Genomic DNA, 26328 nt, shown 5'->3' with positions numbered 1-26328 from the left:
ACTTTTTAAATAGGGTGGCCAGTTCACTGTCCTCATACCTTTGGAGGGCCAGACTATAGTTTAAAAAAAAACTATGAACAAATTCCTATGTACACTGTACATATCTTATTTTGAAGTAAAAAAACAAAATGGAAACAAATACAATCACCCTGCCTTATGTGGCCCGCAGGCTGCAGTTTCAGGACCCCTGGACCTGGGCTAGGAGAGTGAGGGGGGGAACAGGAGAAGAGATTATGTAATATATTGTCAGTATTGGACAAAAAAATACAGTTGTAAAAAGGAGGAAGACAATAGAATTGGAAAGATCTGGTATTTTCTCTTTTGAAAAATAGGATTCCTGAGTAGAGTATTGCATTTGTCAGGAAAACTGCTGAGTTAGACAGAATTTCACACGCATGCTCAGAGATACTTGCTGCTGTCAAAGGTACACAACTTAATCTTGCCTCCTTGGCTTTTGTTCCCAACAAAACACTAAATGAACTAGGCCTGAAAATAGATCCAAAGAGATCCTTCCCCAGAGATGGTTGCTGATAGATCAGATGAAATAAGTGCCAGGAGCACGTTGCAAAAGGAGGTCATGGGCCCAACTCAAGCTCTCTCCAGTAGCCTCTTCTCTCCTGACCTCTGTGTCAGTCACATCCATGTGCTAACAGTGGGCACCCATGCAGCAGCTGCCCCTGCCTTCCTCCCTGTGGCTCTGTATGTTCCTGCCTCTTGTTGGCACATCTGCAGCTCTAGGTCTCTTTCTATAGCTTGCTACTCCTACATACTTTTCCTTTATGATTTTATACAATTTGCCATTTTTGTTTGAGGGCACCGCATTGGCTGATGTTAATTTTGTAATGATAGCAACCACCATAACAATTATAGTCTGCTTCTTTGGATGCCTGGCATGTTTATCATTTAATCATCAGAAATAACACCTTGAAGTAAATACTCTTACTGACTCAATTTTATGTATCAGGAAAAAGGCCCTGACAAAGCCTAGTTGGTTAATTAGGGACACAGCCAAATTTTTAATCTAGGCAGTCTGGTTCCGGAGTCTGTGGTTTACTGCCCCTTTGGTACTCACTGTTTTTTGTATTAATTTTATACTGCATTGTAGAAGGCAGTCAAAATTTAAAAGTTATTTAATGTTGCTAGTATTTATCGGTCACTTGCAGGATTCAAAACTACTCTAATGTAGTATGGTCATATTAAATTGCATTACTCGGGCACGCTTGTGGCTCAGTGAGTAGGGTGCCGGCCCCATATTCCAAGGGTGGCGAGTTGGAACCCAGCCCCGGCCAAACTGTAACCAAAAAAAGAAAAAATAGCTGGGCGTTGTAGCTGGCGTCTCTAGTCCCAGCTACTCGGGAGACTACGACAAGAGAATCGCCTAAGCCCAAGAACTGGAGGTCGCTGTGAGCTGTGACGCCATAGCAATCTACCGAGGGCGACAAAGTGATATTGTGTCTCTAAAAAAATAAATAAATAAATTGCATTACTCATTCCTTTATTTAATAAGGATTTAGCATTTACTGTATACCTATGTCTCGGTGTTACATAGGCATTCTACAGAAAGGATTCCTCTTCTCAAGCTTACAGGACAATGGAAGAAACAGATAACACAAGATAATGTTTAATTTCAAGTTGTGATAAAGGTGATAAAAAGAAAGAGTAGATTGTCACAAGAGAGAAAATAGTAGGAAGACAACATAAATTGGAGAATGAGGATCAAGGAAAATTTTTTGAGAGAATGGTGTTTTAAATCGAGGCCCTAAAAGATTAATAGTAGCTAGCCGGCTGAAGGAGAGTAGTTTAGTATAATAGAGGAACTTTTATTTCTGACAAAATAGTGGACTTTATGTCAGTATAAGTCCTGGATAGAATAATTAAAATACGTTTTTAAGGTGTGGCTGAGTTAGTAGGTAAATAAGGAAAATCTTTAGAAGCCAGAAATTATGGGAAAAACTGAATCCTGAGATCTAAATAAATTCTGTGCCTGTGTTTTGCTCCCTGGGCATTTGCCAATCCCTGGTGGACTAAACCATGGGCTTTTATAGACCTTGTGCAGGAGACAAAAGACAAAGGCAGGACTTTGAAAAGGCTTCTCTGTCAATAGGTAAAGTAGTGGGAAAAAGTCCATTCCCTGTATATACCTCTTTTTCCCACAGATATACAATTGGGATAAGCGTCTGTCTTAGCTTGAGTGCTTGAATGAGTGGGAGTCATATCCATCAATTACATTTTTTTGTACAAAAATGTATTTCATAGTAAAAAGAAAACTATAAAAAAACCTCTAACAGGAACTGTTATATTACAAGGCCCTCAGGCAGGCATTCATTTTGACCTTTTTCAAGAAACTAGAAGGCTGGTACAGATAGAGCAAAATAAGTGCTGGAAATGAGATTGGAGATGAAGCCAAGAACCAGAAGCCTGTAGGGCCTCAGGCCTTGGTTAGGATTTTGGATTTTATCCTGAATACAATGTAAATCTTTTAAAGGGTTTCCAAAAGATTGTCTGAATTATGTGAGAAAGAATGGACTGAGAGAATAAAAAAGTAAGAGAGCCATTCTAAAGGAGGAAGTAGAGAGGAAACTGCTTCAGTGAGAGATTTGGCTTGGATTAGAGAAAAACGGAAGAAATTAATGTATTCAAGATACATTTTGAAAGTAAAATTTATGTAATCTGGTAAATTGGATGGGGGACTTGAGAGCAAATAATACTTTATACAAGGTTTTTTTCTGAGCATCTCACTTGCATAACTGGTTATCCAGAAGTCTTTAGTCTTTTTCTGAGCTGAGGAAGTCAGGAAGAGATATAGAGGAATGAAGATCAAGAGTTCAGTTTTAGAAATATTGAATTTTAGAATTACTAAGTTTTGTAAGAAATGCAAATGGAGATCATACTGCTATTTGATATAATAAAACTAAAACCCTTTATGTTAGCTGAATATGATCACTCAAAGTGACCTTGGAGGTTACATGTTGAAGGTGAAGGATCACCATCAGTCAGAATTCCTAAATGATTACATAGTTCATCCCCCATCTCCACTCTTCTGCCTCCTGAACTTTGCATGAATAAAAAATAAACAAATGTTGTCTTAAATCACCCAGATTCTATGATTTCACTGCCTTGGCAGCTGTCGCCCCATTGAAAAACGTTAATTTTTTTTCCAGGACATAATTTTATGCCCGTTCATTTATTTTCTCTCTCTTTTTTTCTACTTATATTTCTGTCATACATTACCAGGCAATTTGAGTAGATTAGGTTGCTAGTACATTGGTACAGGTTGTGAGAGAAGTGGAAATACTTGAACTATGAGATATGATTTGACAGATATATTACAAGTGTTTTCTATTCTCCAAATAAAATAACCCTCTCTCTCCATCTGACCCAGTAATTCATTTCAAAGATTTGTTCTCCTGTAGCCATTTCTTTCTACCTCCTAATAGAGTTGATGATCTCCCCCTTGATCATCTCCCCCTTCTTGCCTAATTTAATAATTAAATTTACACACTGGAATACCAAAGTAATCATAAATAAAAACTAATACTTTTTTTTAATCTTACACCTCTGATAGTAGATGTCACAGGATATTTCATAGTAAACACTTTTGAGGGAGATACAAAATGTGTTAGAGGATGTGTATGTCTCTTAACAGGACACCTTGAAATGAGAACATCCCCTCTAAATCTTTGGCCAGTGGATTAGCTTCTCAGGTACACTCTTATATCACCTTCCTATTATTTACTTATCAGTAAATAATCTTATATCACCTTCCTATTATTTACTTATCAGCTCCTTCTCTTAGGGGAAGATATGAGGTAAATTCAGTTCTACATGCTGAACACCCAGCATGATTCCTGGCAAATTGGTATTGTAAGTGTATCTCTTTGGATGAAAACCAAATGAATGCTGAAAGTAGTATGATGTATATCTGACTAACAAGGAGAGTGTTCCTTGTAGAGTGCAAGTTTTCTGGATTATTTATTAGAGGATTTCTTTTAAATCACATCAATAATGTGTCTATAAGATACAGGTCATTATCCAGCAATTGAAAATATTTTTATGAAAAACTTCTGACTATGATAATGTTTATTATTTAAGGATCTTACCTAAAATTTTTCATACCTTTTTTTTTGATGAATATATCTTCAATTTGTGTACTGTAAAAAAGTTATTAGATTATTCTTATGACCAGCAGAGTTCTGCAAGAATTAGGTAAATCTCACACACAGGGACAGGTAGGGCACATGCCCCTGGGGGAACACATTCCGGCCCTGTGGACATATGCCTCCTGTTCAATTCCAGTGGCACATGGTTCTGGTTGAAATCCAAAAGCAATAGGAGTTCATTCTCTGAACCTAGTGTTCCTCTAATTTAGAATGGTGGCATTTTTGGCTTTTGGAATTATTTTCTTTCCTATTCTTTAAGATGATAATAAAACCTGTTCTCACAGGGGTTGTGATGAGCAAAGTTAAATTCAATTCTGAATTGTCATATGTGAAATATGAAAGCTTTTGTCTATGTGGTCTTAGTTTGCAGAAATGTAATTATCCTAAGTAAGTCCTAATTTCTTCCAGCCATACTAATGCCTGGCTCTGGAGAATGGATAGTCCCTTTATAGAAGTAGATATATTATTAATCACTTTAACCTTTTGCAAAACTAGCAGTAGGAGCTATTTGAATTGATACAACTTTCCAAGAATTTCTAGCTGGCTAGGATAAATTCTCATGACTTTGGTATAACATATGGACGTTTAAACATCCATGGATGTTTAAATTACATTTAAATATAAAGAAACACTTGAAATAAAAGAAGCAAATTTATTTCACATGACTAATGTTTCTTGATAATCAGGGGTAAAATGCATAATATTGGTCATCAGAACTGAGGAAGGCGTAAACTACTGTATTAGAACAAACCCAGGAGTGTCTGTATACCCAGAATCCCTTTCTAAGGAGTCCTATGTATAGTCTTTTGCCAAGAACATCAACTCTAAGCAGATACACATAGGTGACCATGGCCTATATTCCTTAATCTTATCATCTTGACCATGTCTCAGAGAACATTTGACCTAAAGCTGTCAGGCTGTTTGGAGGCTGACTGATATGATAACCTGGTAAAAATTCTTTATCTAACTGATGTTTGTGATATAGTAGACTGATCAGATAGATGCTCTCTCTTAGGACATTTTAATTTGAAGCATGGACAACTATTGGATAGGAACCCAAGTCAAGTGTTTTACCATAAAAAAAAGGCAGATAAAGAGGACATGCGTCAGTAGAAGCCATGAGTAAGCAAGAGTGATGAGTAAATGGGAGCTAAGTCATGAAGTGACTTAGTATACATTAAGTATTTGTGTTGCTGGAGGTGGATACAAAGATTTCAGTCTATATCTATAGGGGAAGAGGATGGCCAACAAATTATTGCTGCCAAGGGAATAAGAAGCTGACCACATCATTACTTATCTAACCCTGGACAAATTAAAATTACATCTTGAAATTTGTGAGGTCCCTATGTCCCATCTATGTCTCTATGCTTCTCATGAGCCTACTTAACGTGCCTTTCACAAGTTCCCATAAAGGTGAGCCATGCGGCATACTTTGTCCTTTATTTTCATGTGAAACCTTACAGTATCTTTCCCCACAAACATTGTTACCTCTCTCTATCACACATACCTCCACACACAGGTACTTGAGATAACTCGAGTGAGCCTCTATTCTTTGTAGGCAAAGGATCCTAATTTACACAACTGATCTCTGAGTATAATGCTTATTATATTGGCTCTGTGACTGAGGCAAGGACTGATAAACATAGCAGTTTTGTACCCACCAGAGAAGGTATAGATTTTGAACCAGAAAAGGCAACGTATATGCTTACAATTGTTTAAGAAAGGCAATGTGATATTAGGGAGAGCCCAGAGAAACGTGGGTAATAAAAATAACACAACTTGGCATTGAGGAGACTATAAGGAAATGTGCATTGAACAAAGAGCTTCGGAACAATATTTCTTCTTTCTTTCCAACTAGATTATAGGTTTCTGAAGCATTCATTTTGGTATACCTCACCAGTACTCAGGAGAGAACTTTGTACATCATAGGTGAAATGGTATTGAGCATATAATGTGGCCCAGCTATGGTTTTGTCTTAAAGTTTAGCAGCAGCTTTGAATTAGCTGGTAAAAATATTTTAAGCTGAACTGAAGAGAGAAACATGAGTCAGAGATAAAAGTAGAAATTCCAGAAACTTCTGGGAGAGGTAGAGATAGTGTACAACACCCAAGAAATCATGGGAGGAATTTCAAGAAACGAGATAAGAAACTGCCTTTCTCCTTTAGAGGACCAAGGCCCAGAACGTGACTGTTAATCTACAACATCTTCAGAGCACGTACAGCATAGCCTGTGGTGAGAGAGTATAATGTAGGAGATGGGATAGTGGAGGAGACTTGGCAAAAAATAAATTGTAGATTCTAATTTTAAAGCTACAGGGCAAAGATCACAGCCTGTTTTTTTTGTCTCCCTTATGAATCATCCAATTGTGCTAAGAGAACAAAAGAAGCAAAAGGAATGATATCAATGAAGACTTGCCTGGGCAAGATGGAAAACATGAGGAAACAAGTAAACATTGTATCTTTAATGTTAGGCAAATGTTAGAGGAAAAGCTTTAAGTAGGGCTATAAGGGATGATTGAAAGCAGCAGTATAACATTATTGTCCATAGAACAAAAATTACAGGGAATATAAAGGAAAATATTACGTTAAAGTGATAAGCAATATTAACTCGCTTGTCTTAGTTTATAAGGGATCAAGTGGACAAAAAATAAGAAGGAAAATACCAGTCTGGCTGTGGTGGCTCATGCTTGTAATTCTAGCACTCTAGGAGGCTGAGGCGGGTGGATTGCTTAAGTTCAGACCAGACTGAGCAAAAACAAGATCCTGTCTCTAAAAATATCTAGGTATTGTGGTTGGCGCCTGCAGTCCCAGCTAGTTGGGAGGCTGAGGAAGGAAGATTGTTTAGCCCAAGAATTTGAGGTGGTTGTGAGCTATGACACCATGGCACTGTACTGAGGGTGACAAAGTGAGACTCTGTCTCAAAACAAGGAAGGAAGGGAGGGAGGGAGAGAGGTAGAGAGAGAAAATACCCAAATAAAAATAATGAATAAAGCAAATATTTGGTATTTGTCAGACTTTGTATCTTGAAAACTAAGAATAGACCTCTTTGAGTGTCAAATATTACTAAAACATTCACAAAAATAGACAATAAGGAAAATTTCAATGAATCTAAAAAGGCAAAATGAATACATGTAGCATTCTGTGATGTCACTGCAATAAAATTAGAACTTAAGAAATAATTAGAAAAAATTATATCACTGGACCTTTTATTTTTTACTTTTTAAATTTTTTTTTGACTTTTTAAAATTAAATCATAAAGAGGTAGATCATGTATACGTTAATGCATTTATTGGGTACAATGTGCTGATTTCATACACAATTTGGAATGCTTATGTTGTACTGGTTAATACATTCCTCCCCTCATTTACTTAATTATTGTGTTAAGACATTTATACTCTATACATAATAGATCTGACATGTACCCTTGCAATATGCACCATAGATGTGATCCTACCATTCAACCTCCTTCCATGTGACCTCCCCGCTCCTCCTTCATTTTGGACCATAGTTGTGATCTAGTCTTCATATGAAAGTGTGAGTAATTGTAAATTGGTTTCTTTTTCTTTGTTTCTTTTTTTTTAGAGACAGAGTCTCACTTTATCACCCTTGGTAGAGTGCCGTGGCATCACAGCTCACAGCAACCTCAAACTCTTGGGCTTAAGCGATTCTCTTGCCTTAGCCTCCCAAGTATCTGAGACTACAGGTGCCCGCCACAATGCCTGGCTATGTTTTTGTTGTAGTCGTCATTGTTGTTTGGCAGGCCTGGGCTGGGTTCAAACCCACCAGCTCCAGTGTATGTCGCCGGTGCCCTAGCCACTGAGCTATAGGCACCAAGGTGATAATTTGTGCTCTTAACTTTAAAATATTTTTAAGTCCTGCTCCCATACAAATGTCCTCTTATCAGACTATTCAGTTACTTATTAGAATGCCTTAAGCTTGGACAGAAAGCTTTTATCTAAAAGTCAACCACTGTGTTTTACTGGATGTACCTTTTATTTTTCTATTTTATTTATCATATTTTAGATTACACTTTTGGATTAAAAAGCCCCATATTAAACAAAAAAGAAAATCTTTCAGAAATAGAAAGTTTAAAATGTGCTCAGCATATGCTTCTTCCCATCCCACCAAAAAACAACTCAAGTTAATCAAGTGATACAAAGCATCAACCCAGAATTGTTTCTACCACTGCCCAGGGTGGCTCTGTGTGCTTATTGTCATCTGCTTTTACAAGTCTCTCAACGATTTCCCCTTATAAGAAGCACCAACTTTGTTCATAGTAGTAATATTACACCCCAAACCCCCCTTGTTCTTGTTCTACATGGATCTCAGGGCCTGAGATCTGCGGTTTATGGGGCTTTGGTTTGTCACACACTGCCACACCCCATTAAAGGCATTACTTTTTGTCTCTTGGCTTTGAATTTTCTTTCATCTTTTCCTATTTCCTCCCTCTTCTCTTCCTTTCATTTTTTAGAATGTAATTTGTGTTTTCTTTTTCAGTTAGCTAAGACTTAGGCTTTCATTTCCCATTTGAAAATCAGCAATTAGATAGTAATCTCTAAAGCCAGTTCTAGTAATCTGTGAACTCATGCTACAGTATATTTTTGAATAAATATAATTATTATCTTTTTATGATAAATTCATCAGTGGACCATCTGTTAAAAACAACTCAAGAATCTGAAAACTCATTATAATCCTGCCTCTGAAATCCATGGATGCTGCTGTACGGAACTCATTGATGAATTTGAATATCCAACATATGAATAATACTGACATATGTATTCAATACCTATAACAGACACCCACAGGTGACTTATGAATAACTGATTTGTGATTTCCTAATTTTAAGAATGTATGTATATAAGAATGTTTAAGGTGTAATCTGAGAGCAAGAACCTTCTCAATTACTTTGAGAAGTTCTTCATAAATGTTAATTCAATGATTCATTTGTAAGTTGTGAGATAATATCGGTAGGTTCTGAAATCATAAAAAGTATTTTAAAGAGTCTAATGGTTAGAAATCAATTGGGGATGAAAAATGACTCCTCATAATAGTTTCAATATACTGTATGTTCATGGTTCACAACAAAGAATCATCTATGTGCTGGGCACTCTAGCCTGGATGGCAGAGCAAGCCCTTGGCTGTGTAAAAAAATACAAAACAAAACCAAAAAACCAAAAGAGTTATCCATCCCAAAATATTAATAGTGCAAAGATTGAGAAACTGGGCTCGGCGCCCGTAGCTCAGTGAGTAGGGCGCTAGCCACATACACGGAGGCTGGCGAGTTCGAGCCCAGCCTGGGCCTGCTAAACAATAATGACAACTGCTACCAAAAAGTAGCCAGGTGTTGTGGCAGGTGCCTGTAGTCCCAGCTACTCAGGAGGCTGAGGCAAGAGAATCAGTTAAGCCCAGGAGTTTGAGGTTGCTGTCAGCTGTGATGCCACCGCACTCTACTAAGGGTGACATAGTGAGATTCTGTCTCAAAAAACAAGAAAGAAGATTGAGAAACTGTTCTATATCTAACTCTCTGACTCAACATAATCTTACAGTTTAGAGCACTGATTTCCAACTGGCATGCTGTAGCATACTGGTGTGAGAGGATCTTGGGTGTGCCTCAAAAAATTTTTAAAGATCATTAATTAAATTATTTTTGGGAGAAGTTCAAAACACAATAAGTATATTCTTTTTACTCTTTGTCTTTGATCAACGTAATTTAAGTGTGCTGCTGAAGTTTAAGTGTAGGTTCTAGTGTGCTAAGAGATAAAAAGGGTTGAAAAACATTGATTTAGAGCGTCTTCTAATATTAATTCTGTATAAATAAAATAAAGATCTGAAAAACATTGATTTAGAGCGTCTTCTAATATTAATTCTGTATAAATAAAATAAAGATCATTAAAATGTCATAGTTCAGTCATGCATATCATTACAAATCGTCTGGTGACTCTTGGGCTTTTACTCTTACCTGGACAATTAGACTGTCTCAATGGATTCTTGAGTTTGGTCTGAAACATTTTAGTACTATGGAAAAACAAGAAGAGAAAACACTCAAAAGATCCTACTATCTGGTAATAAGTATCCCTCTCTGAGCAGGTTTAAAGATTGAATAAATTTTTCCAGAATAACACTTCTTCTTTATTTATTTATTTTTATTTTTTTATTTATTTTTGTAGAGACAGAGTCTCACTTTATCACCCTTGACAGAGTGCTGTGGCATCACACAGCTCACAGCAACCTCCAATTCCTGGGCTTAGGTGATTCTCTTGCCTCAGCCTTCCAAGTAGCTGGGACTACAGGTGCCCACCACAAAGCCCAACTATTTTTTTGTTGTAGTTTGGCCGGGGGTTTGAACCCGCCACCCTCGGTATATGGGGCCAGTGCCCCAGAATAACACTTCTTATATAGCGAGCAGAGTCCTGGACTAATAAACTTAAGTAGATTTGACCAACTGTTGAGTCCAATGCTGTTACTTCATAATAAAGAAAGAAGCTGCCTATCTAAGCTCACATGGTATACTGATTTCAGAGCACCACAAGGCATGATTATAAACCAGATATGAGGCACTTTTTTCAACTCCATGACAGTGTTCATTACAGATGTAGGTTCTTTGCACGGTTGTTTCATGTAGGTTCATTTATGGTTCTCACTAGCTTTTGAATCAAGTTTTAGTTACTTGATCAGCACTATGGACTTAAAGAAAACTTGCAAGCAACTGATTTGGTGAATGAGGGGATTGACAGTTGTACCTTGACACCATTTAGACAACTTGCAATATGTAGTATAATGTGTAAAAAATGAAGAAAGGAAGAAGTAGAGAGGTAGGATGGGGAATTTTCCCTTGAATCTTTAAAATGATAAAAATACATATTCCACTTCCTATTTCTCCTTCCCCCCAACAGTTGAAATTCTACATTAAATTTTCCTTCTGTATTTGCCTATTTCCTTTTTAATGGGTTTCTACTGTTAGACTCAGTAGATAAAACAACATTCCTCTTTACTCATTGAATTAATATAGTAAGATCTGTTAAAAAAAAACTTATTATTTCAAAATATTGACGTTAAAGAATAGATTTTTTAGGGTGGCGCCTGTGGCTCAAAGGAGTAGGGCGCTGGCCCCAAATGCCAGAGGTGGCGGGTTCAAACACAGCCCCGGCCAAAAAAAACTGCAAAAGAAAAGGTAAATAAATAAATAAAAGTTAAAAAAAAAAAAAAGAATAGTTTTTTTAGGAATTTCATAGTTTGTTTTTCCCCAGATTTATTGAAGTATATAATTAACAAATGAAAATTGTATACATTTAAGACGTACAACATGATTTGGTATATGCAAACATTGTGAAATGATTACCACAGTCAAGCTAATTAACACGTCCAGCAACTCATAGTTAATTTGTGTGTTTGTGTGCATGTGTGGTGGGAATACTTAAGATCTACTCAGCATACAAGTATTAGTATACAATACAGTATTATTAACTATAGTTACCATGGTGTACCTTAGATATCTGGAACTTAATCACCTTATAAATGAAGGTTTGGCTTTTGGACCAATATCTCTTCATCTCTCTCATCCAAATGCCAGAGGTGGCGGGTGACTGGCAAGTGACTGGCAACCACCCCTCTACTCTTTGCTTCTCTGAGTTTGACCTTTCTAGATTCCATGTGTAAATGAGATCATGGACTATTTGTCATTCTGTGTTTGGTTTCTTGTACTTTGCATTATGTCTTCCAGGTTCATGCATGTTGTCAAAAATGGCAGGATTTCCTTTCTTAATGACTGGATAATATTCCATTGCATTTATAAATGTATGCACCACATTTACTATGTCCATTCATCCATCAACCAATGCTTAGTTTCTGTATCTTGGTCATTGTGAAAATTCTGCAGTGAACATAGGAATGCAGTTATCTCTTCAAGATACAGTACTGATTTCATCTCCTTTGGTTACATACCCAGAAGTAAGATTGCTGGATCATATTGTAGTTCTATTTTTTTATTATTATTATTATTTTTATTGTTGGGGATTCATTGTGGGTACAATAAGCCAGGTTACACTGATTGCATTTGTTAGGTAAAGTCCCTCTTGCGATCATATCTTGCCCCCAGAAGGTGTGGCACACACCAAGGCCCCACCCCTCTTCCTCCTTCCCTCTCTCTGCTTTTCCTTCCCCCGCCATGACCTTAATTGTCATTAATTGTCCTCATATCAAAATGAGTACATAGGATTCATGCTTCTCCATTCTTGTGATGCTTTACTAAGAATAATGTCTTCCACGTCCATCCAGGTTAATACGAAGGATGTAAAGTCTCCATTTTTTTTTAATAGCTGAATAGTATTCCATGGTATACATATACCACAGCTTGGTAATCCATTCCTGGGTTGGTGGGCATTTAGGCTGTTTCCACATTTTGGCGATTGTAAATTGAGCTGCAATAAACAGTCTAGTATAAGTGTCCTTATGATAAAAGGATTTTTTTCCTTCTGGGTAGATGCCCAGTAATGGGATTGCAGGATCAAATGGGAGGTCTAGCTTGAGTGCTTTGAGGTTTCTCCATACTTCCCTTCCAGAAAGGTTGTACTAGTTTGCAGTCCCACCAGCAGTGTAAAAGTGTTCCCTTCTCTCCACATCAACACCAGTATCTGCAGTTTTGAGATTTTGTGATGTGGGCCATTCTCACTGGGGTTAGATGGTATCTCAGAGTTGTTTTGATTTGCATTTCTCTAATATATAGGGATAATGAACATTTTTTCATATGTTTCTTAGCCATTCGTCTGTCTTCTTTAGAGAAGGTTCTATTCATGTCTCTTGCCCATTGATAAATAGGATTGTTGGCTTTTTTCATGTGGATTAATTTGAGTTCTCTATAGATCCTAGTTATCAAGCTTTTGCCTGATTCAAAATATGCAAATATCCTTTCCCATTGTGTAGGTTGTCTCTTTGCTTTGGTTGTTGTCTCCTTGGCTGTACAGCGCTTTTTAGTTTAATGAAGTCCCATTTGTTTATTTTTATTTATTTATTTTTATTTTTTTTGTAGAGACAGAGTCTCACTTTATGGCCCTCGGTAGAGTGCCATGGCCTCACACAACTCACAGCAACCTCCAACTCCTGGGCTTAGGCGATTCTCCTGCCTCAGCCTCCCGAGTAGCTGGGACTACAGGTGCCCACCACAATGCCCGGCTATTTTTTGGTTGCAGTTTGGCCAGGGCCGGGTTTGAACCCGCCACCCTCGGCATATGGGGCTGGCACCTTACCGACTGAGCCACAGGCGCCGCCCCATTTGTTTATTTTTGTTGTTGCAATTGCCATGGCAGTCTTCTTCATGAAGTCTTTCCCCAGGCCAATATCTTCCAGTGTTTTTCCTATGCTTTCTTGGAGGATTTTTATTGTTTCATGCCTTAAATTTAAGTCCTTTATCCATCTTTAATCAGTTTTTGTGAGTGGGGAAAGATGTGGGTCCAGTTTCAGTCTTTTACATGTGGACTATGTTGAATAGTAAAGGTGACAGAGGACAACCTTGTCTGGTTACAGTTTTAAGAGGAAAAGCTTTCAGTTTTACTCCATTCAGTAAAATATTAGCTGTGGGTTTGTCATAGATAGCTTCAATCAGTTTTAGAAATGTGCCACCTATGCCTATACTTTTCAGTGTTCTAATTAGAAAAGGATGCTGGATTTTATCAAATGCTTTTTCTGCATCTATTGAGAGGATCATGTGATCTTTATTTTTGCCTCTGTTAATATGGTGGATAACGTTTATGGACTTGCATATGTTAAACCAGCCTTGCATCCCTGGGATGAAACCTACTTGATCATGATGTATGACTTTTTTGATGATAAGCTGTAATCTATTGGCTAGGATTTTGTTGAGAATTTTTGCATCTATATTCATGAGTGAGATTGGTCTGAAATTCTCCTTTTGGGGGTGGCGCCTGTGGCTCAGTCGGTAAAGCGCCGGCCCCATATACCGAGGGTGGCGGGTTCAAACCCGGCCCCGGCTGAATTGCAACCAAAAAAAATAGCCGGGCGTTGTGGCGGGCGCCTGTAGTCCCAGCTACTCGGGAGGCTGAGGCAAGAGAATCACTTAAGCCCAGGAGTTGGAGGTTGCTGTGAGCTGTGATGCCACGGCACTCTACCCAGGGCCATAAAGTGAGACTCTGTCTCTACAAAAAAAAAAAAAAAAAGAAAAGAAATTCTCCTTTTTGGTTGGGTCTTTTCCTGGTTTTTGGTATCAGGGTGATGTTTGCTTCATCTGATGTGTTGGGGAAGATTCCTTTCTCCTCAATTTTTTGGAATAATTTCTGCAGTACAGGAATAAGCTCTTCCTTGAAGGTTTGATAGAATTCTGGAGTGAAGCCATCTGGACCAGGGCATTTTTTGGTTGGAAGATTTTTTATTGTTGCTTTAATCTCAGTGCTTGAAATTTGTCTGTTCAGGAGCTCTATGTCTTCCTGGCTGAGTCTAGGGAGAGGGTGTGATTCTAAATATTGATCCATTTCCTTCACATTGTCAAATTTCTGGGCATAGAGTTTCTGGTAGTATTCAGAGATGATCTCTTGTATCTCTGTGGGATCAGTTGTTATTTCCCCTTTATCATTTCTGATTGAGGTTACTAGAGATTTTACTTTTCTATTTCTGGTTAGTCTAGCCAATGGTTTATCTATTTTATTTATTTTTTCAAAAAACCAACTCCTTGTTTCATTAATTTTCTGAATGATTCTTTTGTTTTCAATTTCATTGATCTCTGATTTGATTTTGGAGATTTCTTTTCTTCTACTGACATTAGGTTTAGATTGTTCTTCTTTTTCCAACTCCATAAGATGGCTTGTAAGTTTGTTGATGCGCTCTCTTTCTGTTTTTCTAATGTAGGCATCTAAAGCGATGAATTTTCCTCTCAAAACTGCTTTTGCAGTATCCCACAGGTTTTGGTAGCTTGTGTCTTCATTGTTGTTATGCTCAAGGAAGTCGATGATTTCCTGTTTTATTTCTTCCTGCACCCATCTGTTATTCAACAGAAGATTGTTTAATTTCCATGCCTTTGTGTGGGGTTGAACGGTTTTGTTGGAGTTGAGTTCCACCCTTAGTGCCTTATGGTCTGAGAAGATACAAGGTAAAGTTTCAGTTCTTTTGATTCTGTTGATATTTGTTTTGTGTCCCAGGATATGATCAATTTTGGGGAATGTTCCATGGGGTGATGAGAAGAATGTGTATTCTTTCTCTTTGGGATGGAGTGTTCTATATGCGTCTATCAAGCACAGTTGTTCTAGGGTCTCATTTAAATCTCTTATATCTTTGTTTAACTTCTGTTTAGAGGATCTGTCCAGCTCTGTAAGAGGAGTGTTAAAGTCCCCTGTTATTATGGTATTATTGGATATCATATTGCTCAGACTGAGTAAGGTCTGTTTCAAGAATCTGGGAGCATTTAAATTGGGTGCATAAATATTTAGAATTGAAACATCTTCTTGTTGTATTTTTCCCTTGACCAATACGAAGTGACCATCTTTGTCTTTTTTGACTTTAGTTGCTTTAAGTCCACATATATCTGAAAATAAGATTGCAACTCCTCTTTTCTTCTGAATTCCATTTGCCTGAAAAATTGTCTTCCAACCCTTGACTCGGAGCTTTAATTTGTCTTTTGAAGCCAGGTGTGTTTCTTGCAGACTGTAGTTCTATTTTTAATTTTTTGAGGAACCTCTGTACTATTTTCCATAGTAACTGAACAATTTACATTCCTGCCAGCAGTATACAAGTGTTCATTTTTCTCTATACCCTCACCAAAACTTGTTATCTCTTGTATTTTTTAAAATAGCCAGCCAAACAGGTATGAGGTAATATTTCATGATTTTGATTTGTATTTCCCATATGATTAGTGATGCTCAGCACCTTTACATATAACTTTTGGTTATTTTGATATCTTCTTTGGGAAAATGTGTATTCAGGTCCTTTGCCCATTTTTAAATTGGGCTGTTTGAGTTGTATGAATTCCTTACATATTTGGGATATTAACTTCTTACCAGTTATATGGTTTGCAGATGTTTACTTCTGTTCTATATGTTGCTTTTTCATTTTATTGTTTCCTTGGCTGCGCAGAAGCTTTTTAGTTTGGCATAGTCCCATTTGTTTATTTTTGCTTTTATTGGCTGTGCTTGTGGTGTGATATCCAACAAATCATTGCCATCTGGATATGATGGCTCACACCTGTAATCCTGGGAGACCAAGGAAAGAGGATCCCTTGAGCTCAGGAGTTTGAGACCAGCCTGATCAAGAGTGAGGCCCCATCTCTATTTTTACTTTTTTTTTGCAGTTTTTGGCTGGGGCTGGGTTTGAACCTGCCACCTCTAGCATATGGGGCCAGCGCTCTACTCCACTGAGCCACAGGCGCCGCCCCTCCCATCTCTATTTTTAAAATAGAGAAAATCTAGTGGGGCATTGTGGCATGTGCCTATAGTCCCAACTACTTGGGAGGCTGAGGCATAAAGGATTACTTGAATGCAGGAGTTTGAGGTTGCTGTGGAGCTACACTGATGCCATGGCACCCTAGCCTAAAGCAAGAGTGAGACGCTATCTCTACACACACAAAAAAAGTCCTTATTCTGTTATCCCAGAATAAAGACAGATTTAAAAAAAATTGAGACCAGTGCCTGAAAACCTGCTAATTCATGCACTTTAGCCAAAATAGGCGTAAAGGAGATATTCATCTATAGCATGCATTTTCTTCCAGTGGTTTTATGGTTTCGGGCCTTATGCGTAAGTTGTTAACCCATTTCAAGTTAATTTTTGTTACGGTGTAGGATGACCACTCAATTTCATTGTCTTGCATGTGGAGGTCTAGTTTTCCCAGCACCATTTATGGATAAGACTATTCTTTCCTCATTGTGTATTCTTGGCACTCTTGTCAAAGATTAGTTTAGAAATCTAGTAGTTTCTTTTTTTTTTTCTTTTGAGACAAAGTCTCAGTTGCCCTTGGTAGAGTGCCATGGCATCATAGCTTGCAGCAACCTCAAACTCATTGGACACAAGTGATCCTCTTGCCTCAGCCTCCCAGGTAGGTGGAACTACAGGCACCCACCACAATGCCTAGTAACTATTTTTAGAAATGAGGTCTCACTGTAGTTCAGGCTGGTCTCAAACCTGTGAGCTCAGGCAATCCACATGCCTTCTCCTGCATTGGCCTCCCAGAGTGCTGGAATTACAGGCATGAACCACCATACCTGGCCAAATCTAGTAGTTTCTAAGCAGAATCATCAAGCTGTGGTTTTACTTCTTTCATGGTGAAACATTATTTTGAAAGGACAAACCAGAGGTATGGCATACCCTGAAACTGGTGATTTGAAAAAAAAAATCACATTGTTATTAGAGAAAGAGATCTATGGCGATCACTCTTAGAAGTAGTAATTGGGGTATTGAATCAGGATACACCAATTATCCTGATCCAATAACCCAATTAAGTAATTAAGCTTTTGAGTGTAGAAGTGAGTATAATGATCATTGTTTCAATAAAATAAAAATATTAATGTGCTAAAGTATCATCTCATTTGGTGCTAGTGGGAAATGCAATGCTTAACCACTATTGCTAAGTCAGTAAGCCTCTCTTACAGCCTAATTACCAAGTTAATACTTTTTTTTCTTTCTCTTGTTCCCTAATTTTTTAATTTATCTTTTTCTGAAAACCTGCTAATTTCATGCACTTTAGCCCTACAGAAGGGAATGTTGCTTAGCAACTGCCTAAATAACTAATAGGCCTATACTTAGTAAAGGTTTGAAAGACTTATTTATTTAAAATTTACCTATTTGTGTATTGACCATCACAACTAAGAGGACGTTATTTCACTTTGTATTTCTTGTGATTTCTAAATTTTTGTTATTAATTTGTACTTGAGTTATTTGCACCAAAAATATTGTATTTATTGTAAATGTCTCTTTTCTCCATTTAACCTCTTGGTAGCATTGTCCTGTTGGTTATTTAGTTCATACTGTATTTTCTAACAAAACACCCTATCAGTGATGTATGCTGAGTAGAGAAATGTTTTCTAATTCATTGGATACAGAATTCTGTGATACTGCTTTTTAATACTGTGCTAGTTTTTTAGAGGAAATATTTTAAGGTTTTGGAGAGGGAATTACTTAGAGATTAAATTGAAGTGGTTGATATTACCTATGTAAAGTTTCTAATTTTGGCTTTTGGCCCAGACTTATCTCAGAAGAGTCATCTAAGCTGAGGGTGTTCTAAGGCTTGGGGCCTGACATATTGCAATGTCCTTTGAGACTCCTCTTAGCCTTTGTGTACACACTTGTCTGATATTTAAGTCTTCCCATTATGACATCCAAGACTTCCTTATTATCTAAATTTCAGCCCTATTTTCTTCCCTCTGCTCTGTTCAACTGCCTTAGGATAAAAACAAAACACCAGCAAGTTTGCTTACTGCTTCCTTTCTATTCTGTGGTATTGAAAAGTTAGAGACCACTTACACAAAAAGATTAACAATAAGAAGAACACTGGCAATGTATATTAAAAGTGCTAAGCAAAGGGCGGCGCCTGTGGCTCAGTCAGTAAGGTGCCAGCCCCACATACCAAGGGTGGCGGGTTCAAACCCGGCCCCGGCCAAACTGCAACCAAAAAATAGCCAGGCGTTGTGGCGGGCGCCTGTAGTCCCAGCTACTCGGGAGGCTGAGGCAAGAGAATCGCTTAAGCCCAGGAGTTGGAGGTTGCTGTGAGCTGTGAGAGGCCACGGCACTCTACCGAGGGCCATAAAGTGAGACTCTGTCTCTACAAAAAAAAAAAAAAAAGTGCTAAGCAAAGCTGCTTTAAAACTAAACTGTTGTGTGCTTTCAAAGAGAACTTTTGTTTTAGAAGGAAGCTCTTTACAAAATGGCTGCTTTAGAATTCAATCTTGCAGAGAGGCTTTGAGCAAATTTCTGAAAGAAAATGGCTTATTTTCTTTCAGAGGAAAGAACTCCTGAGATATATTTTACACAGTGGTTAATTACACTCTGTACATATTATAGTTGGGTTTTTTTAATGGAATACCTTTAGTAAGATGTTACCCTAACATGAAGTATTTTTTAAACAATATAGCTTCAATACTAAAACAGTTCATCTACTATTGACTGACATAGGGCTCACTTATAAGCTACAATGGAAGACATTATACACTGTGCTCATATCATATTAATATTGTCAACCATTGGGCGGCGCCTGTGGCTCAAGGAGTAGGGCTCCGGTCCCATATGCCAGAGGTGGCAGGTTCAAACCCAGCCCCGGCCAAAAAAAAAAATATATATATATATATTGTCAACCGTTGTCTAAAGAGAACTATTTAGGATAACTGAACTTAAGTTTAAAGATACATACTTTTTTTTTTTGATACAGAGTCTCACTTTGTGGCCCTGGGTAGAGTGGTATGGTGTCACAGCTCACAGAAACTTCAAACTCTTGGGCTCAAGTGATCCATCCTCTTGCCCCGCCTCCCAAGTATTTGGGACAATAGGTGCTCACCACAACGCCCGGCAATTTTTTAGAAATGGGGTCTTACTCTTGCACAGGCTGGTCTTAAACTCCTAAGATATATACTTAATTGTCTGATATAAATGCAGATAGTTCAGGACCAAAAAAACTCTCTTAAAAATAGGTGTGTTTGAGAGAGAGAGAAGGTGGAAGGGGAGGGCAACAGAGACATAGATATGCCAACATGTTGAAAGCATTTAAACTTCAACTATAACATATATTTTTTCCCTTTTTAACATTCCTCCCCTATCTATCTGTTATCTATCTAAATATAGAATATATTTTAGATATAAAAAATAAACTGTTGTTACTAGACAGAGAGAGTCCGGCCACCTGTCACTGTCAGCCTATGCAGAGACAGGGATAGGTCCACCTAACTTTTATTTGTCAGAAGGCCAGTGATTCTGGAGAACAGTGAGAGTAGCCTCTCCAAGACTGTTCTGTTCTTCCATTTCCAAAATCAGTTTTATACATGACAGCTCAAAGTAAAAAGCATGTTAACCCTTATCTTAAACAACAATAATTGGTATAATCTATGACCCATAATAAAAGATCATTGATATAATCTTATGACCCAAAAGAACATTCCAATTCAAAAGTTAATCTCCTACACCAATTGCCCTAACCTACTCCAGATATACACTTTTAGATTAAAGCTGAATTTACAAAACAGCAGGAATGGGAGACCTGAGGTGAAGGTCATATAAGACCTAAACTGACCAGACCAGCTGTGTGGTTTCAGCCCTAGCATCACTGACTCCATCTTATTCTCACTACATGTGCTTTCACGGTCACCCAAATGAATGAAATTCAAACTCACTGGGCATTGCCACTGTAACTATTATGACCATTGTTCAAAAATTATATAGACTTTTAAATTATTTCATTATTAGCTAATTAAGCAATTTACAATTACTCATAAAACAAATATAAAGCCAATTTTTTTTTTTTTTTTTTTTTGAGACAGAGTCTCACTATGTCATCCTCGGTAGAGTGCTATGGCATCACAGCTCACAGCAATCTCAAACTCCTGGGCTTAAGCAATTCTCTTGCCTCAGCCTCCCAAGTAGCTGGGACCACAGGTGCCTGCCACAATGCCTGGCTATTTTTTGGTTGCAGTTGTCATTGTTGTTTAGCTGGTCCGGCCCGGATTCGAACCCAGCCAGCCTTGGTGTATGTGGCCAGCTCCGTAACCACTGTGCTACAGGCGCTGAGCCTATAAAGCCAATTTTTAACATCATTGAAGACACCACTGACATGTCACATGTTCAAAGAATGCTGATTGCTTTGATCCGCATATTTTCTATTGTAGCAAATTGTGTTGCACTTTTTGGTAACTTGATGAAAAATTGGTAGTCTGCCTTCAGTCTTCCTTTTATTTTATTTGCAAATACCATGTACGTAATACTTTTAGATGCAATATAAGTCCTCAGGTCATATTTTCAATATATAATGATTTCATATTAAGGACAAAATACTAAAAGAGAGCAATATAGAATCCAGGTTTGGAAATTTAAAAGCTTCTATTTCAGGATTTCCAAGTGGGCTGTTCAAAAGTAAGTTGAGGGGCAGTGCCTGTGGCTCAGGGGGTAGGGTGCCGGCTCCATATACCGAAGGTGGAGGGTTCAAACCCAGCCCCTGCCAAACTACAACAAAAAAAAATAGCCAGGTGGTAGGCACCTGTAGTCCCAGCTACTTGGGAGGCTGAGGCAAGAGAATTGCCTAAGCCCAGGAGTTGCAGGTTGCTGTGAGCTGTGTGACGCCACGGCACTTTACCGAGGGCTATAAAGTGAGACTCTGTCTCTACAAAAAAAAAAAAAAAGTGAGTTGAATCTCCCTTCTTCTTCTCCCCTGTATTCATCTTATGATGAACTTGATGTAGGTGGACAAATAACCTGAGCTTTCATAATCACGTATTTTGGGTTTAATCATAGCTATGATTTACTAGTAGTATGTCCTTAAGTTAATTTAAACTCTTAAGGCAGGTATCCTCTTATGTAAAATGGGGATAGTAAAAGCAGCTGTGTATTATTATGGAAGAACAAAAAGAAATAATGTAGTTATAGCTCCTTGTCAGAAAAGTAGAGTTAAATATGTATTACTTCTCTCCTCCTTCCCCATTCACTCCTACTACAAACTCAGTTGATACCTTTGCAGTGAAGCAAATTACAGTCTTATTGGTCAGTTCTAAACTTCAGGATAAGCTACTACTCTAAACCATTACATAGGGAGTTTCTTTTGACTCTAAGATACGAATGAACAGTGGAAAAACTTTGTATAATACAGATTATGAAGGGTTATTTATTCCCACATGATAGTCCATATTAATGGTGTTTTGTTGTTCAGGTTACAACAGATAAATACCATTATACAACAAGTGCTCTCTTTGTGTCCTGTTCTTGTACACAATTGCTCAACTTGTTAAGAGGTAATTGATTGAATTCTGTTTGCATTGTGGTCAGGAAACTGGAGAGGGCAGCAAACTGTAGGAGATTGTGCCCTCCCCCCATTATCAGGCTTTCACCACACCTGTGGCAGTCATGCTGACTGACTCCTATAAATTATCAAATAGCTCCCAAATACAGCAACATTCAGAAAGATTTAGTTGCTTAGAGAAAACTGGTAGAGGAATGGTATTGTATGTCACCTTTATTTGTCCCTCTTAGATTTGTATTAATTGAACAGAAAATAAATAGAAAGAAAAAAACGGAGACATCAATTGTGAGAACATCTTTTGCCCCATCTCACTTCTAAAAAGTTACAATTTCATCTTCTCTTCAATTTTTGGCAGGTAATCTTGCCATTCTGGACATCATTTTTATTAATATTAATAACAGTAATTAATAATAACAGCATATATATAATATAATAACAGCAACTAGTGCATTCCAGAGACCATACCTTGCTGTGGGCTTTTACATTTACTATCCTATTATTCCTCATAATATCTGCACTGTTATTATTTTCTCATTTTATGGTAAGAGAGTTTATGTCATTTTCTAATGATCATTATTATAGACTGAATGTTTGTGCGTCCCCCCCAAATTCATATATTGAAATACTAACCTCAATCTTATGGTATTGGGAGAGTCATGCCTTTGGGCATCAATTAGGTAATGAGGGTGGAACTCTATTGTGTGGAATTAGTGCCCTTATAAAAGAGACTCTAGAGCAGTGGTTCTCAATCTTCCTAATGACGCCACCCTTTAATACAGTTCCTCATGTTGTGGTAACCCCCAACCATAGATTATTTTTGTTGCTACTTCATAACTGTAATTTTCCTACTGTTAGGAATCATAATGTAAATATCTGCTATGCAGAATGTATTTTCATTGTTACAAAGTGGCTGAGACCCACAGGTTGAGAACTGTTGCTCTAGAGTGATCCCTTCCTCCTTTTTCACCATTTAAGAACAAAAAAAAAAGACTAGTTATGAAATCTACTGGCCCCTTGTTCTTGAACTTCCCAGCCCCAGAATTGTAAGAAATAAACTTGTGTTCTTTATAAGTCTCCCAGTCTATGGTATTTTGTTCCAGTAACAGACCTGATGGACTAAGACAGTCACATAGCCAGGGAGTGACAGGGCCAAGTATCAAACCAGATTTTTCTTTTTTTTTTTTTTTTTGGCCGGGGCTGGGCTTGAACCCGCCACCTCCGGCATATGGGACCGGCGCCCTACACGTTGAGCCACAGGCGCCGCCCCTAAACCAGATTTTTCTAAACTCTGAAGCCCATGTATTAATCATTATACTACATTTCTATCTTCTGATGGCTAGAATGGAGGCTAGGAAGGCGGGAAGCCTCATCACCTTCTAGTCTTCAGCGACTGCCCTGGGCCTAATTTATTGACCTGTATTTGAAACGTATCACAGGTCAATTCAAATTTGACTTTGAAACTTCTACAGCTGTGTCCAAGATCCTTTCACCACTTCAGTCAAGCTAATTTCATTGCAAAAAAATATTTCACTTTGGCTATCCAAATCCAATTCATCTTTTCGATGAAGGCTTCCCTGTCTATAGAGGGACTTCATTGTGTTAAGATCCTGTATCATTTCTTATTGTATTACATGATAGTCCATTTTCTATTCTGTAACCTCTGTGTGTGTGTGGTGTGTGTGTGTATGTATGAAGGAGACATGAGTGTGTAAGAAGCAGTAGTTTTGTCACATGGCTGATTCTGGTATATGTTCACTTACTTTCCTTATCATGCTGTAGTGATGAGAGGCATGCATGTTGGACCAGACATACATCCTTTTTTTTTTTTTTTTTGGCCGGGGCTGGGTTTGAACCCGCCACCTCCGGCATATGGGACCGGCGCCCTACCCGCTGAGCCACAGGTGTCGCCCTCATTTTTGAATCTTATAAGCTTCATTCCTAGAAGTGAGAATTGAGTCAAATCACTAAACTTATCCATACTTTACTAAATATTAGCTGCTTCTATTATCATAAATCTTTTTGGTAAATATTATCATACTAGATTAAATGTCTTACTATATTATAATTCTTTAATCCCTTCTAATGTACATTATAATCATTTAATAAGTATTAAATTGCTTTTTTAAAAATTAAGATATAATTCACATACTATCAAATGTATCACATTTTAACTGCAGAATTTTAGCCACATCCACTGAGGCGGGCTGACTTTATGTAACATAATGCGGGAACCTGAGGGCCCATTGGAAAGGAAGTTATCAAGGCTGGAAGAAGAATTTGAAACAAATGAGCACTTGAACAATACTCTATTGCTGTTCCCTAAACCTGCCTTCTGATCTTGTGAGAAAATGAATATGATAACATCATGTGGCATGGCTTGAGTTTAGTGTTACTAACATTTTTAAAATAATGTTTGAATGCTTTAGAAATATAGTTATTTGTAATTGGAATTCAGTTGTGTATTCTGCTCAAAATGAGAGAAGGTGAAATATTACTCACATTTTCAGATATGTCTGAAACTGTCTTCATTTCGAGTGATAGCAAATATCAGTGAACACTTACGAGCACTTGGAACATTTATTTTTGGTTAGGTGAAGTTTAGTGTGAATGTGTTGGTTTGTTACTTGTGGATTTTAGTTACAAATGAGGTAAAAACGTGAATTGTTAGAGTTACAGCTATTCTTTCATAATCTGGAATCTACCTCACCCTCATTCTTTGTAGTGAGATGCAAATGAGGGAGTAAGATACCCAGTATACCTGTTAAGCAAGTATTTGGGTCCCACTGGTTGGCTTAAAGCTGGGGATTTTTCTTTTCTTTTTTTCAAGAATCTGTGTTTTCTGAGGTTTTAAATTTCTTCACAATTGCTAGGAGAGATAGGAAAGATAATGAGCTGAATGGCTGGAATTGAATACCAGAATAATGAGGTTCTTTATATACCAGAGCACAAGTTTAAAGAAAATAAGCTTATTTTTCTTTTACTTGTTCTTTTCCCATTATAAAAACTCAGTAGGGGTCACGAGACTATCCTGAGTTCCAAAATATTCTGAAAAGCTTTCTTCTATTGATACCTCTATGGTTTCTCATTCACATTTTATCTTTTCTTCCCCTACTCAGAGCACATGGGCTTTTTTGGGTTTTTTTAAATTTATATTAAATCATAGCTGTGTACATCAATGCGATCATGGGGCACCATACACTGGTTTTATAAACAGTTTGACACATTTTCATCACACCGGTTAACATAGCCTTCCTGGCATTTTCTTAGTTACTGTGTTAAGACAATTATATTCTACATTTACTAGCTATAACCCAGTTATAACCTAAGAATATGGGGAAGGGGGAGAGGGAGGGGAGGGCGGGGGGGGGGAGAATGGGCAGTGGGAGGGTGATTGGTGGGATTACACCTGCGGTGCATCTTACAAGGGTACATGTGAAACTTAGTAAATGTAGAATATAATTGTCTTAACACAATAACTAAGCACATGAGTTTTTTACTGTATACTACTAAGTATAAATAGAAGCTTGCTTGGAATATTGGTTTTCTGTGATTAAGAAAGTACTTATAGGACTTTGTCTTTCTTATAGTTCTTTTTTTTTTTTTTTTTGAGACAGGAAGAGTCTCACTTTGTTGCCCTCTGTAGGGTGCTGTGATGGCATCATCTTAGCTCATAGCAGCCTCAAACTCTTGGATTCATGTAATCCTCTTGCCTCAGACTCCAAGTAGCTGGGACAACTGGTGCCCACCACAACACCAAGCTAGTTTTTCTATTTAGTAGAGACAGTCTTGCTCTTGCTTAGGCTGGTCTCCAACTGCTGAGCTCGAGCAATCTACCTGACTCAGCCTCCGGAGTGCTAGGGTTACAGGTGTGAGCCACCACACTGGCTTTTTTGTAGTTCTTTAGTACAATGTGAAAACTAGAAACGTTTTGTGGTTTTGGAGGTCCTTAACACAGTAAACTTTGTAAGTGTTTGCACTGACTTATTGAGGAACTTCTGGAAGGATGTTTATGAATGTTTAGATAAGGGCCCATCAAGCAGGAGGACCAGAGTCTCTGCAGGGCTCTCCCTATACACATGGGGGACCTGGGACCCCTTTCTGCCTTCTAGACCATATCTCTGCTGTGGTTGTTTTGCCCTCCTTTCCATCTGATTTTATGGCTGTCATGATGAGAATGTGAAAACAAATGAAATATGAGACATGAGTAAAGGGGTCTTTATAGCCACTCTTCCTGAAGTGAAAA

General features: G+C 37.8%; 1 protein-coding gene across 7 annotated transcripts in view; it reads left to right on the top strand.

Moving 5' to 3' along the window:
* Window positions 1-26328, top strand: part of RABGAP1L (RAB GTPase activating protein 1 like) — a 754150-nt gene that overhangs the window by 619180 nt on the left and 108642 nt on the right. The gene's annotated exons all lie outside the window — the stretch shown is intronic.

Source organism: Nycticebus coucang, chromosome 10 (genome assembly GCF_027406575.1).
Source record: "Nycticebus coucang isolate mNycCou1 chromosome 10, mNycCou1.pri, whole genome shotgun sequence".
In the NCBI taxonomy this organism is placed as follows: domain Eukaryota; kingdom Metazoa; phylum Chordata; class Mammalia; order Primates; family Lorisidae; genus Nycticebus; species Nycticebus coucang.
Note: the sequence above shows the minus strand (reverse complement) of the source record. Positions and strands in the feature narration are given on the sequence as shown.